At 41.5% G+C, this 18734-nt stretch overlaps 1 pseudogene; it reads left to right on the forward strand.

Moving 5' to 3' along the window:
- The first annotated feature begins 493 nt into the window (after positions 1-493).
- On the forward strand, positions 494-898 carry LOC139006363 (signal recognition particle 19 kDa protein pseudogene; annotated as a pseudogene).
- Positions 899-18734: the final 17836 nt, after the last annotated feature.

Genomic DNA, 18734 nt, shown 5'->3' on the forward strand with positions numbered 1-18734 from the left:
CACAGCTATTTAATAATTTAATTTAAACCACTATAATTTCTTACCTACACTAATGCAAAATCATTCTAATGGGTCTGCCTGCTTCCACAATTGCTCCCTAACAGCCTATTCTTCGGATAGCAATCAGATGAAATGTAAAATGATGCTACTTCTTGGCTTATACCCTTCCAAGTTTCCTGTCACACCATGAGTAAAAGCTAATTGTTACCATTTGCTATAAAGCCCTACGTAATCATGCCCCCAAATGCCTTCCTAAATCCATTTCTGACCCTTCTCTTTCCTCATTCTGCCAGCCTTTGCTGCTACACTTACCCTTTAGGGCATTTGCACTTGACTATTCCCTCTACTAGAATGGTCTTCTTAATATCAACATAGCTGACTCCCTCACTGTCTTTAGATCTGTCTAAACTGCCCATTACAAAGGCCTTTCCTGATCAACTTAATAGAAAAATACCCTTCCCGGCGGGTCTCACCCCAGTGGGCACAGGCGGAGATGGCCGACCAGGACAGGTTTATTTGTATATACCCTGCTTATTTAAATAACAAGAAGACCACCGCGGAGGGCAGGCGAATCCCCATAAGTAAGGCTGTTGAAAATCCTACAGCTACAGAGATTCAAGATGTGTGCTCAGCATTTGGACTTAACGCATTTCTTGAGAAAAACAAAATGTACTCCAGAGAATGGAATCCTGATGCTCAGTACAGGAGCAGAGTCGGGGTTCAACTAAAACAGGAAGATGGCAGCCTCTGTCTTGTACAATTCCCATCACATAAGTCAGTAATGTTGTATGCAGCGGAAATGATTCCTAAACTAAAAACAAGGACACAAAAAACAGGAGGCAGTGACCAAACTCTTCAGCAAGGAGAGGGAGGTAAAAAAGGGAAAGGAAAGAAGTGACCTAGCAAGACAATCAAGTCTGACATACTACTGTAAGAGACGTGGATGGAGGTTTCTGATTTGCATCTGAGAGAAACTGAAGCTTTTTGTTTGTATCACTTAACTGAACTATGAACATTTGTGCCTCCCAGCTTTAGCATGAGAGTTGACAATGAAATAAATTTACATCAAAAGTTTGCATCTGCTGAAACCGGTTTAGCTCAGTGGATAGAGCATAGGCCTTCGAACTGAAAGGTCCCAGGTTCGATTCTGGTCAAGGGCATGTACCTGGGTTGCGGGCACATCCCCAGTGGGAGATTTGCAGAGGTAGCTGATTGATGTTTCTCTCTCATCGATGTTTCTAACTCTCTATCTCTCTCCCTTCCTCTCTGTAAAAAAAATCAATAAAATATATTTTTTTTTAAAAAGTTTGCATCTAACTCTTACGCAGTATAAAAGAAATTTTTTTTTTTTTTTTGCCTTTCAATGCAGTTTTTGTGGAAGAAAGAAGCTTATTTTTAAATGGACAATGGCCTCTACCATAAGTTACTTGAAATCCTGTATCTGTGCTCTATGTAAACATATTCAGATAAATGAATTTAATAAGATTTGAAACTCATATTGTTCACCTTTTAAGCTAATGAAATAAAATTCAAAACTGACTGTGTAGCTTTTGCTTATGAACTAATCAATGCCAGAGGAAGAGATCATTTAAAAGAATAAAATGGGAAGCCTGACTGGTGTGGCTCAGTGGTTGAGTGTCAACCTCTGAACCAGGAGGCCACAGTTTGATTCCTGGTCAGAACACATACCTGGATTTCGGGCTTGATCCCCAGTGTGGGTCATGCAGGAGGCAGTCAATCAATTATTCTTTCTCATCAATGATGTTTCTATCTCCCTCTCCCTTCCTCTCTAAAATCAATAAAAATACATTTTAGGAATAAAAAAAAAAGAATAAAATGGGTAGTGGATGTTTAGTATGACCCTGAAAGTAGAAGAAAGTAGTTAAATCCTCTTGGAGGTCTATGAACAGCCAGTCTAGATCATATTCTTTTTTTTCTTTTTTTTAACTGATTTTCTTTTTAGAGAGGAGGGAGGGAAAGAGAAATATTGAGGTGAGGAACATCAATCTGCCGCCTCCCATATGCACCCCAATTGGGGATCTAACCCGCAACCTAGGTATGTGCCCTGACCAGGAATCAATCACACAACCTTTTGGTGTATGAGATGATGCTCCAACGAACTGAGCCACCCAGCCAGGGCTAGATCATATTCTTTTAATTAGTTATTGTAATTGAGTAGTTCAATTACTAGTTTTTGACATGGAAAGTCCTGGAGTTTAAGCTTTAGATTTGCTTATTTTGTAGGCTTAAGGACACTATTTCATTGGAGTTCTAAAATTACCTCTGCGTTAGCACCTTGAGATACAACTTTTTCTTTTTCTTTTGTTTCTTTTTTAAAAATTCTTTATTAGTTAAGGTATTACAAATGTGTCCTCATCCCGCCCATTAAATCCCCATCCTCCCCTCATGCTCTCATCCCCCTGTTGTCCATGTCCATTGGTTTGGCTTATATGCATGCATACAAGTCCTTTGGTTGATCTCTTCCCCTTGCCCCCTCCCTCCCCTACTTTCCCTCTGGGGATTAATAGTCTGATCGCTGTTTCTCTGTCTTTGGATCTGTCGAGATACAACTTTTTCAATAAATTAAATTGGATTGCTGATTCTACCTTTATTACAAAGCAGTTTCTGAAAGTGGGAATTTTTTGTAAAATTGAAGAGAATCCCTATCTAGCCATATGTTTTTGTCCACTGAGAGTCTCTTGGGCAACTGCCTTCTCTGACTCCCTATGCTTCTGGAAGGGCTGTTGGTCATGCGCTGCGTAACAGTTTCAGTCAGTGATGGCCACATATACAACTGTGATCCCATAAGATTATAATGGAGCTAAAAAATTCCTATCCCCTAGTAACGTCGTAGCTGTTGTAAATTCGGAGCACAACATGCATTACTTGTGTTTATGTTGATGCTGATGTAAACAAACTTGCACTGACAGTCACATAAAAGTATTGCACACACAATTATATACAGTACATAATACTTGATGATAACAAATGACTGTTACTGGTTTATGTATTTACTATACTAAACTTTATTACTATTTTAGAATGTACTTTCTACTTATAAAAAAAAATTGCTATAAAACCATTGCCATGTTATATCATCAAAAAAAAAAAAAATACCCTGCTCACCCTAGCTGGTTTGGCTCAGTGAATAGAGTGTCGGCCTGCTGACTGAAGGGTCTCGTGTTCAATTTCAGTCAAAGGCACATGCCTGGGATGCAGGCTCCATCCCCAGTAGGTGGCGTGAAGGAGGCAGCGGATCAATGATCCTCTCTCATCACTGATGTTTCTATCCCTCTCTCCCTCTCCCTTCCTCTATGAAATCAATAAAAGTATATCTTTTTAAAAACATTGAAAAATAAAAATACTCTGCTCCATTTCACTGGATAACTTCAACACCAACTGGTGTATTTGACTATTGCATTTCCTCACTACAGCAAGCGCTGAAGGAGGGATGCTGTCTGTCACAGCCAGTGCTGCATTTCTAGCACCTACGTTAGTGGCATGTTTATTAAATGAATGAATGAATCCTACCTGATGCTAGCCAGGGTATCTGACCTCACATAAACCCCTGTTCTGAGACTTCCTGAATACTGCAGCGCCCTCTTTGGAGGCTAACCCTGGAATGTACATGTGCAAAAACACTCAAATAGCAAAATTTCTGAGCTACATCTTCAACGAATAATCTTCATAATATCCAACAAGAACTCATTCATAGATTAGGAGCCTTCCAAAGAGATGAAAATATATCCACTACTTCAAGGAAAAATTAACTTCTCATTTCTTCACTAATCACAAGATGAAGGAATTGTTTTTGTTTGTTTGGCACCAGAACAGTGCTTGGTATCTATTGGGCAACTCAGCAATTCCTGAAAGAGTGAATGCAGAGAACCCATTGGTAACTGGGGCCTTTCAAGTATTGGAAGACACTATTCACTGCCACCCCATTCTAACTTCTCTAACCAGCTTGGCCTGCCATCTAATGGTAGTTGCTTCCAACACTGTGCTAGGGTCCAATCTATCCCAATACAACTCAGGTTCTAGTGACCTCCATCTGAACCACTTTCTTCAGGACACAGGCTCCAACTGAGGTCATAATTCCAAGATTTGGAAAAGAGGCACACACCACCAAAAAAAGGGCATAAATGGTTTGGCACAGGTAGGTTACTACCTAAGTACAAAGGTGTTGGGCAGAATATTCCTGAATGGTCCATCCAGTGAGGGAGGGTGGCTGTTCAGTCTACATCCAAGCATTACTTGTAATGATCACTGCATCCCATCCAAGACAATAAATACTGGCACTTTTGAGTAGCCTCACATGCAGCTCAAAGTTTCGGGATGTTGATCCTGTCACTGACCATGGTTGGCAACGGCACTCCTCCCAACATCACTACCCAGTACTTTCCCAGAGAAGGAAGTATCATGAGCTCACTTCTAGTAAATATAAACCTTATGATCTCCTTTGGTGTTATTTAAAATTTTGAAATAAAATGTAACAATGGTAGCTTTAAAATATGCCTTTTCAAAACACACACACACCTTTCTTCCATGTTGAGAATCTGCTAAAGCAGGAGACTGTTTATAACATTACCTATTTGCTATCTCCATGCCCCAAAATGTGATCTCCCACTTCAAGTGAACTGTACTCAAAGAAAAATCTACACTAATATAAAATAGAAAGATGCAAATTGGCCTTACCTTTGCACCGCCCACAAGCCAATCAGGAGTAAGTATGCAAATTAGCCCAACAAAGATGGCAATGATGCAGGTGTTCTGCACCGCCCCAGCTGCTCCAGACTTCTGGGCAGCGTGGGAAGGCAGAAAGGCAGCTCCGGGCCAAAAAGAAGGCAGAAAGGTGGCTCCGGCTGGAGCAAAGGCGATGCCAGCAGCCAGGGGAAGGAAGGCCCATTCTTGCACAAATCTTTGTGCATCAGGCCTCTAGTTAAAATAAATAGAAGACTGGTGTATTTTTTTTAAGTAGCATTTATAATGTTTTGTAAGAAATGCCTTAAGTATTATTTTAAATACTTGTATCATTTTCTAGGTATGATGGAGCTTAAATGGTCTAGAATTCAGTTAGACATACAATAACAACCTACTCCTAGGCTTTTATTTTTTAAAGTGTATTAAAATGTATATTAATTTAAAGAGTAACAGCACATGGGTACCAAACATTCTGATAAACAAATACACTAGGACACGTTAGGAGCCCCCTGTGGAACGCTGCCTTGGCTGTATTCCTCTCCCTCCTGGCCTGCAGAACTACGACATTGGACTTTGTTAATGATTTCCTTGTATTTTCTCGTTTCCCCAACAAAGGAATTTCTCACACACATTCACAATTTTTCCTGTTTTGGAACTTTGTAAAAATGGAATAAAACTGTCTGAATTCTTCTATGACTTGCTTTTTCCAGTCAGCATACGTTTAACATTTATGTTGCTGTGTGCAGCTAGAATTCTTGTATTTTCAGACTATATATTTCATTGTACAAATGTTCCATTTATGTACTCTATGGTTGGTTGACATTAGAACTGTTTCCAGATTTTTGCTTTAGAAATTTTGCTATATTCTTTTAAATGCATCCTAGTGCAGAGATAGTTTCTCTAGTATATATATATATATACTTAATTTTGGCTGTACCAATATATATACCTTTCAGCAGTATTTTTCATTGTACCATATTCTAGCCAATACTTAGAACTGACTAATCAAACCTTTTTGTGTGTGCCAATTTTGTAGATGTGAAATGTCACTGGTGATTTTATAATGTTCTTTTTTTAAAAAATATATATATTCTTGCCCTAACTGGGTTGGCTCAGTGGATAGAGCATCGGCCTGCGGACTGAAAGGTCCCAGGTTCGATACCAGTCAAGGGCATGTACCTTGGTTGCAGGCACATCCCCAGTAGGGGGTGTGCAGGAGGCAGCTGGTCGATATTTCTCTCTCATCGATGTTTCTAACTCTCTATCCCTCTCCCTTCCTCTCTGTAAAATATCAATAAAATATATTTTAAAATATATATATATATTCTATTGATGAGAGAGAAACATCGATCAGCTGCCTCTTGCACACCTCCCACTGGGGATGTGCCTGCAACCAAGGTACATGCCCTTGACCGGAATCGAACCCGGGACCCTTCAGTCCACAGGCCGACGCTCCATTCACTGAGCCAAACCAGCCAGGGCTTGCTGGTGATTTTAATATGCAAGTCTTAGAGGTTATTAATGAAATTAAATATAATCTCATATATTTACTATTATTTTTTTGTGAAATGGCAGTTCATGTCTGTTGCCCATTTTTCTAATGGGATTCTGTCATTCTCTGTAGATTATTACATATTTTTGACATTCATCCCTTTTCAGTTTTTGTTGTGTTTTTTTTTTTTTTTTAAAGAGAGGAAGGGAGAAACACCAGATGTGAGAGAAACATCAATCAGTTGCCTCCCGACCATGATCAAACCTGCAACCTAGGTATGTGCCCTAACTGGGAACCAAACCCACAATCTCTTTGGTGTGTGGGACAACATTCCAACCAACTGAGCCACCCGACTAAAGCTCTTTTGATGTCTTTTAATGAACAGTTCTTAATTTAATGTATTCACATTTAGTGATATTTCCTTTTGTGTGTACTTTTAAGAAATCCTTCTGTAATCCAAGGTTATAAAATTAGTTCCTATAGTTCCTTCTTAAATCAGTCTACATTTGCCTTTCCCATTTAGTCCACATTTAATCCACCTGGAAATGATGCTCATGTGCAGCATTAGATAAAGATCCTGTTTCTATTCTAGCACAAATCTAGTTTTCTTATATGTAGATTTGCTCTCTCGATATTGTTCCAAGGTCTGTTTATCTATTTCTGCACCAAACCTGCCCTTGGTATCTGACAGGGCAAGTTTCCTCATCTCCTTCTTGGTTATCATTTGCCTTTAACTTTCACATAAAGTTTAGAACCAGACCATCAAGTTCAATAACAAAGAAACAAATCTCTTGGGACTTTAATTGGATTTGCATTAATGCTGCATCAAATTGTGTGGAACTGACATTTACAATACTGACTCTTATTTTCATGAGCATGATAGGTCCCTTGATTTGGAGATTATCTATATATATATACACACACACACTAGAGGCCTGGTGCACAAAAATTTGTGCACTTGGGGGAGAGGGGGGGTCCCTCAGCCCGGCCTGTGCCCTCTCACAGTCTGGGACCCCTCAGGGGATGACCACCTGCTGGCTTAGGCCCGCTCCCCGGGGTATTGGGCCTAAGATGGCAATCAGACATCTCTCTGGCAGCCCGGCAGCCCTCGGGGGATGTCCACTTGCCAGTGGGGAACAGGCCTAAGCTGCAATCGGACATCCTTAGCGCTGCTGAGGCAGGAGAGGCTCCCACCACCACCGCTGTACTGGCAGCTGTCAGCCTGGCTTGTGGCTGAGCAGAGCTCCTCCCATGTGAGAGCGCACTGACCACCAGGGGGCAGCTCCTGCATTGAGCATCTACCCCCTGGTGGTCAGTGTGTGTCATAGTGACCAGTCATTCCCAGTCCTTCTGCTGTTAGAGTCAGTTTGCATATTACCCTGTTACTATATAGGATAGAGGCCTGGTGCACGGGTGGGGGCCAGCTGGTTTGCTCTGAAGGGTGTCCCGGATCAGGGTGGGGGTCCCGCTTGGGTGCCTGGCCAGCCTGGATGAGGGGATGATGGCTGTTTGCAGCTGGTCACACCCCCTTCAGGGTAGGGGTCCCCACTGGGGTGCCTGGCCAGTCTGGCTGAGGGGCTGAGAGCTGTTTTCAGGCTGGCGGGTGACTGAAGCTCCCAACCTCTCCTTTTTTTCTTTTTTTTATTCTGGGATTTATTTACCTTCTATGGCTGTCACTGGAACTGAGAGCCGGCTTTAGCTCTGAGGCTCAGCTCCAGCTCTTGAGATCTCGGCTGCTGAAAGCAGGTATCTGGGTTTGTTTGACTTCTATAATTGAAACACTGTTGCAGCTCCAGCTCTGAGGCCGGGCTGGCTGAAAGCAGGTTTCTGGGGTTTGTTTAGCTTCTATAATTGCAACATTGTTTCTTAGAGTGCAGCTCAGAGGCCGGCAGCGGCAGGCGGGGAACCTTGGCTTCCTCCATCACTGGAGCAAGCAAGCCTCCTGTTCGCTTCAGCTGCCTGGCTGCCGGCCGCCATCTTGGTTGGCAGTTAATTTGCATATCGCCCTGATTAGCCAATGGGAAGCGTGTTGGAGGTATGGTTAATTACCATGTTTGTCTATTATAAGATAGGATATATACATATACATATATATATACACATATATATATATAATTGGTTTCATAGAGGATGGGAGAGGGAGAGATAGAAACATCAATGATGAGAATCATTGATGGGCTGCCTCTTACATGCCCCTCTCTGGGGACTGGGCCCACAACCCAGGCGCATGCCCCAACTGGGAATCAAACCGTGACCTCCTGGTTCACAGGTTGATGTTCAACCACTGAGCCATGCCAGCCAGGTGATTTGGGTCTATATTAATGTCTCCCAATAAAGATTTAAAACTTTCTCCAAAGAGGGCTTGCACATCTTTTTACTCAATACTAGCTACATTATATCTGATTTCAGAGCTTGCTTTTAATCTGTAGTCTTTCATACCATCTAAAATCATCTGTAAATACTGACCACTAAGAAGTCCTGCTGTCACATTCTCTCGGTTGGCTTCTCTGACTCCAAGACTAATGCTTTGCTACTGAATCTAAATGTTTCCTCACCTATAAAATAAGGAACCCCAGTAGGACTGTTTTGACACTTACATGAAATAACATGTGGGGAAATGGCCAGCGTGGTCTCTTCAATCCCTTTCTTCCAGACAGCACATTGTTTTGTCTTTGTGTGATCAGACAGTGGGGAAAACAGGAACAACTCCTTAAGATGCCAAAAAAGAAGGCCTTAAGAGGAAAACCAGCAAAATGGGTAAACTTGGAGCAGAGGCTTAAGACTTGGATTATGGAGCAGCATCAGAGTGGCTTATGTGTGTCAACCAAGCTTATTCAATGTCAGGCAAGAATGTTGGCAAGCGAAATGAACACTGTTGATTTTACAGGAAAGGCAAAATAGTGCTTCAATTTCAGGAGGAGGGTTGGCCATGAGAACACGAACAAAGTTAACTCAGAAAATGCCACCGGTTTGTAAGGATGATCTCACATATATAGACAGCGACTCAGAAGACAGCAGTGATACAATAGAAGTTGAAGAAATTGATATGTCCGGAACCAGCAGTGATGAAGAAGAGAGCAGTGATGCAACAGAGGCTGAATAAAGTGATGCTGCATATCATAGTAGTTATGTAAACATTACCTGCGGTAATTACTAAATAAAAATGTGTTCTGCTTTATGTTTAAAATATTGATTTCTTAATTTTGGTTTGGAAAAATGGAGGGCATCTTATACATGGAAAAATACGGTACTTTGGACTGAATAAATTATGACCTACCCGTTTCTTACATAAAGCTACCACTAGATGGCAGTATATAACACTTGAAAACATTGGTAATATTTAATCCACTGTAAACATCATAAAAATACCAGTTTTCACTTTCAAAATTGGTATTTTAAAAAACACCCATTATTGAAAAGGATGTGAGTAAATATCCATTTTCATAAACAGCTGAGATGAAGGTAAATCAGAGGGCAACTTCTTGTGTCAAAAACCTTAAATGTTCATACTCATTAAATCAAGCACTCTAACAAACTTTTGGAATACAGAGATGCACATTTAGATTAACTTATAAGGATATTCATTGCAATATCCTTTACATTAGTCAAAAAAGTCTAGTGAAATAACCTGAATACCCAATGACAAGAACTGATTAAAATCAAGGTAGAAGTTGAAATACCAGGTAGCCATTAAAAGCAGCTTAAAAACACAACTTGTTACTTTTTTAACATGCATATAAATCACTTGGGGATCTCGACCAACTGCATATTCTAATTCCTGAGGTGGGGCCCCAGATTCAGTATTTGTAACAAGTTCCAGCCCAGGTGATGCTGACATTAATAGTCTGTAGACCACACGTTTATTTTATTTTAAAAAATATTTTATTGATTTTTTACAGAGAGAAAGGGAGAGGGATAGAGAGAAACATCCATGAGAGAGAAACATCAATCAGTTGCCTCTTGCACACCTCCTACTGGGGATGTGCCCGCAACCAAGGTACATGCCCTTGACCGGAATTAAACCTTGGACCCTTCGGTCCACAGGCCAACGCTCCATCCACTGAGCCAAACCAGTTAGGGCCACACTTTTATTTTTTAAATATATTTTTATTGATTGCAGAAAGGAAGAACAGGGAGAGAGAAATAGAAACATCAATGATGAGAAAGAATCATTGATCGGCTGCCTCCTACACACCTCCCACTGGGGATCGAGCCCAAAACCCGGGCATGTGTCCTGACCGGGAATCGAACCGTGACCTCCTGGTTCATAGGTTGATGCTCAACTACTGAGCCACGCCAGCTGGGCTATAGACCACATTTTTAGTAGCAAGCTTTTGGGTCACTTAATGACACAAAATGTTAATACTGTAAAAGCACTCAAGTGAGCCTCACATAAACAAATTATACATACACACTTTCTAGACAACTGACTTATTCACACAACATAGATGTCCAAGAACCTACTCAATTATTTTAATGTGTCAGTTTGTTCCTAAACTATGTCAATAGTATGCTTTCCATAGTTTAGAATTACGTAAACCAATGAAATGTGAGTGTAAGTAATTGGTTCAATAAAAACTAAGTTTATATTTTGACATACCACTTCACACTCTTTAGGAAAGTAAGTGTTGGTCAGGATGTGGAGAAACTGAAACTCTCATGCATTGCTGGTAGGGATACAAAATGGTGCAACTGCTGTGGACAAGAACTGGGGCTCCTCAAAGTCTAAACAATTACCATATGATTCAGCAACTCCTAGGTATATACCCAAAGCATCACAAGTAGGAACTCATATGCTTACACACCAATGTTTATAGCAACATTACTCACCATAGCCAAAAGGTGAAAACCCAAATGTCCACTGGTAGATGGTGAAAACTTGATAATATACATACAATAGATTATTCTTCAGCCACAAAAAGGAATGAAATTGATACATGTTACATAGATGACCCTTGAAAACATGATGCTAAGTGAAATAAGCTGGTCATATAGGAACACATTGTATGCTTCTACTTATATGAGATACCTAGAATAGGCAAATTCAGATATAAAGTATAGTAAAGGTTGCCAGTAGTGGAGGGGAAAGGCAAGAATAGGGAAGTTACTGCTTAATGAGAACTTGAAAAACCCCTGGATATGGACAGTGGTGATGGCTGCACTCTGAATATACTTAATGCCACTGAAATACTAGTATACATTTAAAATAGTTAAAACAGCAATTTTTATTATATAATGTGAAAGATGCTGAATTCGTTCTTACAACTATAAACTTAAGCTAACAAGATAATGTGGTAGACCTACACTTATTTAAGTATTTATTTAACATCTATGTGCCACATGCTGATGTGGGCACTTGGGGCTTAACAGAAAACAAGATGTTTATATTCTAATGGATTACAAATGTAACATATTGTTAGTAATAAATACTTGGAAGAAGAATAAGGAAGAGAGTGGGTCCCATTCTTCAATATAAAGGTGAAAACAGCCCTAGCCAGGTGATCTGTTGAAGCATCGTCCCATAGACCTGTTGGAGATTGTATGGGAGACAACCAATTGGTTTCCCTCTTATGTCTATGTTTCTCTCTCCCTCTAAAATAAAAACATATCCTCGAGTGAGGACTAAAACAAATTTTAAAACTTTAATGTTTTTATTGATTTCAGAGAGGAAGGGAAAGGGATAGAAATATCAATGATAAGAATTATTGATCCGCTGCCTCCTGCATGTTCCCCACTGGGGATTGAGCCCACAACCTGGCCATGTGCCCTGACAGGGAATTGAACCATGACCTCCTGGTTCATAGGTCAATGCTCAACCATTGAGCCACACTGTCCAGGCTATCTACACACACACACACACACATAAACTTATTAGCAGTCATGCAGACATCCAAAGCATTCTAGGCAGAGTAACAGCCTATGCGAAGGCTAAGACAGCAGCAGGCCTGATCTGTTTGAAAAACAGAGGCCAGAGTGGCTGGAATGCAGTGAGCATGGAGGTACTGGGAGATCTCCTCAGAGAATTAGGGCCAAATCATGGAAGAACCTTTTAAGGACTGGAGCTTTAATCTTGACAGAAATGGGGAGCCACTGCAGGTTTCTGAACAGAGAATAAAAACTCTTGAAACATGTACTAAGAATGTAGGGGTATAAAAGCAGAAAAACCTATTAGGAATTACTGCAGTAATATAGGTAAAGAATGAAAGCAGTGGTCAGATTCTAGGTATTTTCTGATGGCAGACAAGAATATTTCCTGATGTATTGAATATGGAATCTAAAAAAGTCAAAAATGATTTCAACGTTTTGAGCCTAAGCAACAGAAATGATGGTGTTGATGTGTGCTGTTAGGGAAGCCTGGGCTGAACAGGTGGTGAGGAATGGTTGAGGGTGAAGTGTTGAGATACCTATTAAATATTCAAGTAGAGCCCAAGCCTGTTTGGTTCAGTGGATAGAGCATCGCCTGCAGACTGAAAAGTCTCGGGTTCGATTCTGATCAAGGGCACATATCCAGGGTTGCAGGCTCAGTCTCTAGTACGGGGCGTGCCAGAGGCAGCCGATCAATGATTCTTTCATCATTGATATTTCTCCCTCTCCCTTCCTCTCTGAAATGAATAAAAATATGTATTAAAAAAATTTTAAAAATGTATTTAAGTAGAGGTGTCCAGTAGGTACTTAAGTCTCCAGTTTGGGAAAAGGTCTGAATTGAAAATACTATCAACTTAGAAACTGGCAGAATATCCTATCTTATAAAGAGGGGATATGCTAACTGACCCTCACACCACTGAAAAAGATGGCGGCGACCACAGCCAATAAGGAGGGAATACACTAATTGACCACCACGCCCGCAAAGATGGTGGTGCCCAGTCCCCTCAGCCCCGCCATGGAAGCAGGCGTGCGGCAAGGCTGGGCCCATGGGCCCAGCAGTTCCGCGCACCTGCCTCTGGAGCCCCCCAGCCGCCCAGCGCCAGCCTGAAGCACAGGTAAGCCTTGGATGTTGGCTGCCCAGCCACCCAGGGCTGGCCTGAGGCACAGGCAAGCTTTGGATGGTGGCTGCCCAAACGCCCAGGGCTGCCCGAGGCTCAGGTAACCAGGGCCGGCTGAGGCTTGTGCTGCTGGCAGTGGCAGCAGCAGAGGTGTGATGGGCCATTGCCTTCTCCTGATCACTGGGTCGCCACCCGCCCCTGAGGGCTTCCGCACTGTGAGAGGAGGCAGGCCGGGCTGAGGGACCGCCCCCTCCAATCATGAATTTTCATGCACCAGCCTCTAGTCGATACATAAAGCTGTGGACAGGATAAGTGCCAGGAAATTCAGGAGACTAAACTTAAAAGGTTAGAGACGAGACACAGAAGAGGAGATTAAGGATGCATGAAATAATGAAAATTTAAACCTTCACTATTACTCCTAACTTTACCTGCCTATTTATGCTGATCAACTTCTGATAAGAGCGCATGTTCTATCCACAATATTCATGTAAGCAGGGGTTGAGGTAACAATTGGTGGAAGGTAACTTTAGGTAGATTACTGCCAGGTACTCTCAATAGGAATGAGACAAGTATTCACAACAGATACATTATTAACTGTAAAAACAGCCATCAGTGAATCACATTCTGCAAATCACTTTCTAATTAATTGAGCATATTCTTAGATGCTTAAAAATTGTTTATGTTTTCATCTAAGGTGATTTCTCCCCCTACTTGGGGAAAGCTGAAGATAGAGGTAATAATGTAAAATGACTTACCAGTTTTTTTGTTTTTGTTTTTGTTTGGGGGGGGGGAGGCGGGGGGAGTAGGGAGGGCAGAGAACTAAAGTGATACACAGTGGTATTCAAGTTTCTAAACCGTACGTGAGTGGGGCCCAATTCCTGAGTCAATGACAAATTTTTTTTTCACAAAGTTAAATACATCTTATAGGATAGCTATTATGTAAGTAGAACCTGTGCAAGTATCTATGAGACATTTTAAAAAGTAAAGCCCAACCCTAGCTGGTTTGACTCAATGGATATTGTGTCAGCCTGCAACTGAAGGGTCCGGGTTTGATTTCGGGAATATGCCCAGGTTGCAGGCTCAATCCCCAGTAGGGGGCATGCAGGAGGCAGCTGATCAATGATTCTCATCATTGATCTCTCATCTCTCTCCCTTCTTCCCGAAAATCAATAAAAGTATATTTCAAAAATAAAAATATAAAATAAAGACCAGCCACTGTGGCTCAGAGGTTGAGCATTATGAACAGATCACAGTTAGATTCCTGGTCAGGGCACATGCCCAGATTGCAGGCTCCATCCCCAACAGGGGGTGTGCAGTAGGCAGCAGATATATGGTTCTCTCATCAATGTTTCTGACTCTCCCTCTCATCTCTTCTCTGAAATCAATAAAAATATATTTTTAAAAGTAAAAAAAAATTAACAAGGTACCACTAAGTTGCAATGGCCTGTCTTATCTAGCACAGGATCTTGTACAGAAATAAACATTTTTATCATATTCTGAAATGCTTACAGTTCAGGAACCAATAAAGCCTTTAAAGTTAGCAGTGGGGGCCTAGTTTGCTAAAACACAGCCAAGTAACTGAAAAAAGCTGATTTGGAATCAAACACATTCTAACTTCAACTCACCTTTCTTCTAATCAGAACCTCTCAGATACCACTGGCTCACTTGTAAAAGAATACTATCTCTAAAATTATTACTTAAACTCTACTAAGTATGTATAAGAGCAATTTGAAAAATACTGATGGCAACACCCCCCTCCCCAAATGAGTCTTAGCTGGTTTGGCTCAGTGGATAGAGCATCGGACTGCAGACTGAAGGGTCTCAGGTTCAATTCCAGTCAATGGTATCTACCTCGGTTGTAGGCTCCTTCCCATCCCGGGCCCTGGTCAGGGTTCGTGCAGGAGGCAACCAATTGACATTTCTCTCACATTGGTATTTCTCTGTCTTCTCCTCTCCAAAAATCAATGGATAAATATCCTTGAGTGAGGAATAAAAAAACAAAATACAAACAAGGGCATGGGTGATTCTATTCTGCAACTTGGTTAACAACCACTGAATTGAACAGTGATGGAGACAATTTTCTTCCCCACCCATAGCTTGATCCAACTACCTACCTTCTCCGTGACTGAGTGTATTACCAAGTGGATTGCTGCCATAAACATGAGGCCCACTTTCAGCTAAGGCAATGACATCCCCACTATGCTTCTACAGATCAGCATCAGTTCATTCTCCCACACCTAAGCAATAACCCTTTGTACAATGCCCTCGAGCTTAGTCACTAGATATGTCTTAAACTTCTACCACCTACCTTCAGGCCACAAACTCCTGAAGGATATTATGTATCCTGAGGAGGGGGTTCCTTTCAATCCAAAGCTACTTGCTTCATATTACTGATCTCAATATCAGCTTGAAAGTTGTACCAGACTTCTCACTTTCCCTTTTTCCCAACTATTACCAAGTTATGACTTTAATCCATGTAAAACCATACGGCTACACAACTACTTGCTATTTCTTGGATTTCAAAGTACTAAATTCATACTGTCTCCACATCTTTTTCCAGTTTCCCTTTTCAGTTGATGACATACCATTATAAACTCTAAGTCATCCTTTGTGCCTTGTTGTATCCAAACTTCCACTAAGTGTTATCAATTGTGCTTAAGTTGTTCACTAAGTCAATTTTTCTATTATCCCCCTGAGGCCCAGTGCACCAATTTCGTGCACGGGTGGGGGAGGGGGGTGTCCCCCTCAGCCCAGCCTGCATGCTCTCCAATCCGGGACCCCTCAGGGGATGTCTGACTTGCCTCTTGCAATCTAGGACCGCTGGCTCCTAACCACTCACCTGCCTGCCTGATTGCCCCTAACTGTTCCCCTACCAGCCTGATCTCCTCTGCCTCTGCCTCGCCCTGCACCCGGGACCCAGGATTCCCTCCTTCTGGCCAGCTGCAGGCACCCAGGACACAGGTCATCTTTGCCCGGTCCACAGCTGCAGGTGCCCAGGATCACGGGGCAGGCGGCTTGTCCCTCCCCCGGGCTGCAGCCTTAGCTGGACCCCATTCCTCTCTCCCCAGTGTGTCTGAGCCATTAGTGTGTTGGTGTGAGGACCATTTGCATATTAGCTCTTTATTATATAAGATTGCCTGTAATTGGAGACTTAAGTTTTACTGGTTTACCTCATTTATTCTTTCCTTGCTTAAATATACAGTCAAGATTTCTGAAATGTTATTAAGACAATCTTTTTCTAAAAAATGTTATTGATTTCAGAGAGGATGAGAATGATGAATCATTAATTGGCTGCCTGCAAGCCCCCAACTGGGGATCGAGCCTGCAACCCAGGCATGTGCCCTTTACCAGCATCGAACCCGGGACCCTTCAGTCCATAGGCCAACACTCTGTCCACTGAGCCAAACCAGCTACAGTGAGACCATCTTGAAAGTGATTTACAAGCCCTGAAGAGTCCTGACTCTTGCCTTTTTCTTGAGCCCCATCACAGGCTAGGACAGTCACTCCCTACATCAGCCAAACTGGCATTCTTCTAATTCCAACTAATATACTAGTCCCTCCTATCAAGACTTCGACTTCTATTCAAACTTCTTGGTGAGGTAATTCGCTTCCATATGCACCAAGTCTTACTTTTCCTTTAGGTCTAAGTATAACATTAAGGACATAAACTCTAATTTCTGAATGTAGCTTTTTGAAAGCCAAAAAATGTCTATATCCTTTACCTGACACTGACAACTGATTAGAACGGATGTAACATGAAAATCTAAAAACTGTTAGTAATAGAAGACACTTGTCCTGTGTCCGTCTCTCTACATTTGGTAAACCATCTCTAGTACTATTTGTTTCATGATAATGGTTAGGAAAGAAAACTAGGAGACTGGAAAAAATTGTGTATAAATCCTTTATTCAAAAAAAAAAAACTTTCACTAAATCAGGCCTTGACTGACTCTTATGAAGTTTTGCATGTGGCATCTGGTTTGAAAGATGTTAGTAATAATCTTCTTTTTTATTAATCCCATTTTTAAGAGAGTGGAAGGGGGTGGGTGAGTGGCAGAAAAACATCAATGTAAGAGAGACACATCTATTTGGCTGCCTCCTGCACGGGCCCCCACCAGAGCCAGGATGGAGCCTGCAACTGAGGTACGTGTCCTTGACCAGAATCAAACTGGGGACCCTTCATGAAGTCTGCGGGCTTATGCTCTGAGCCAAACAGGCTAGGGCCCTAATCATCTTTTCTTTCAAATAGTCTTTGCAAGAGTTGCAATTAATTCAATTGCAAGTGAACATCAACGAATGGAATCTTCTTGAAAATGTAAACATATAACAAAAAGTATTAGAGAAACTAACAAAACCTGAACCATAATTTGAATTGGAATATGGAAAAGAATCCCTATAATGGTAACTTGTTGTTTCTCATATGGCCATTTCAACTGTTTGGAAATTACCTTGAACATAATTTGAAGCATACAGGTTCAAGAAATTTGGGTCCTGTATTATAATACACAGCACTGAAAAAAACCTCATTTAAATCTCAAATTTTCTAATCTTTGTTGTTCAAAGTATTACATATGCCCCCTTTTTTCCCCAGACTCTTTCCTCTTTCTAGCCTGCCCTGCCCTTTGCCCCGGGCCTTTACCACGCTATTGTCTGAATCCATGGGTGATGCACACTGAAATAAACATTTGTTAGTTTTTTAAAATATATTTTATTGATTTTTCAGAGAGGAAGGGAGAGGGATAGAGAAACATCGATGAGAGAGAAACATCAATCAACTGCCTCCTGCACACTCCCTACTGGGGATGTGCCCGCAACCAAGGTACATGCTCTTGGCTGGAATTGAACCTGGGACCTTTCAGTCCGCAGGCTGACGCTCTATCCACCAAGCCAAACCGGTTAGGGCAAATTTGTTAGTTTTAAAAGTATTCTATATTACTTTCAAGCTAGCTGGTGAAATATTTTTGCTGTGTTCTACATTTTTATTTGATTAGAATCTAGTAAGATTCATAATCACTTAAAACTAGACAAATGTTTTCTGAATCATATTTAACAATAAAAGAGCCCAGAAATCTTTTAGGTTTCTAAATCTTCATTTCAGTCTAATACCATCTGCTTTAAGGACCACCAAATGCCATTACAGATGAAAATAACCACTATCTAGGAGGCTGGCTTAAAGACAAAATACAGACACAGTCCAACTTTTGTTATATTGCACTAGAGGCCCGGTGCACGAAATTCGTGTACTCAGGGGGTGGGGTCCCTCAGCCCAGCCTAAGCCCTTGGGGGATGTCCGACTGCCTTGGAGGCAGGAGAGGGTCCTGCCACCGCTGCTGCCCGGCTTCTGGCTGAGTGGCACACCCCATGGGAGCGCAATGACCACCAGGGGGTGGCTTCTGCACTGAGCTTCTGCCCCCTGGTGGTCAGTGTGCGTCATTAGTGACGGATCATTCTGCCATTCAATCAATTTTCATATTAGCCTCTTATTATATAGGATGGCCAATAGATACCATTATTTAATGGTTAACAAATTATAAATCAAGCAAAAAGAACAAACTGCAAAG

Source organism: Myotis yumanensis, unplaced genomic scaffold (assembly GCF_028538775.1).
Source record: "Myotis yumanensis isolate MYYU_CA2020_CCGP unplaced genomic scaffold, mMyoYum1.0.hap1 SCAF_3, whole genome shotgun sequence".
NCBI lineage: Eukaryota > Metazoa > Chordata > Mammalia > Chiroptera > Vespertilionidae > Myotis > Myotis yumanensis.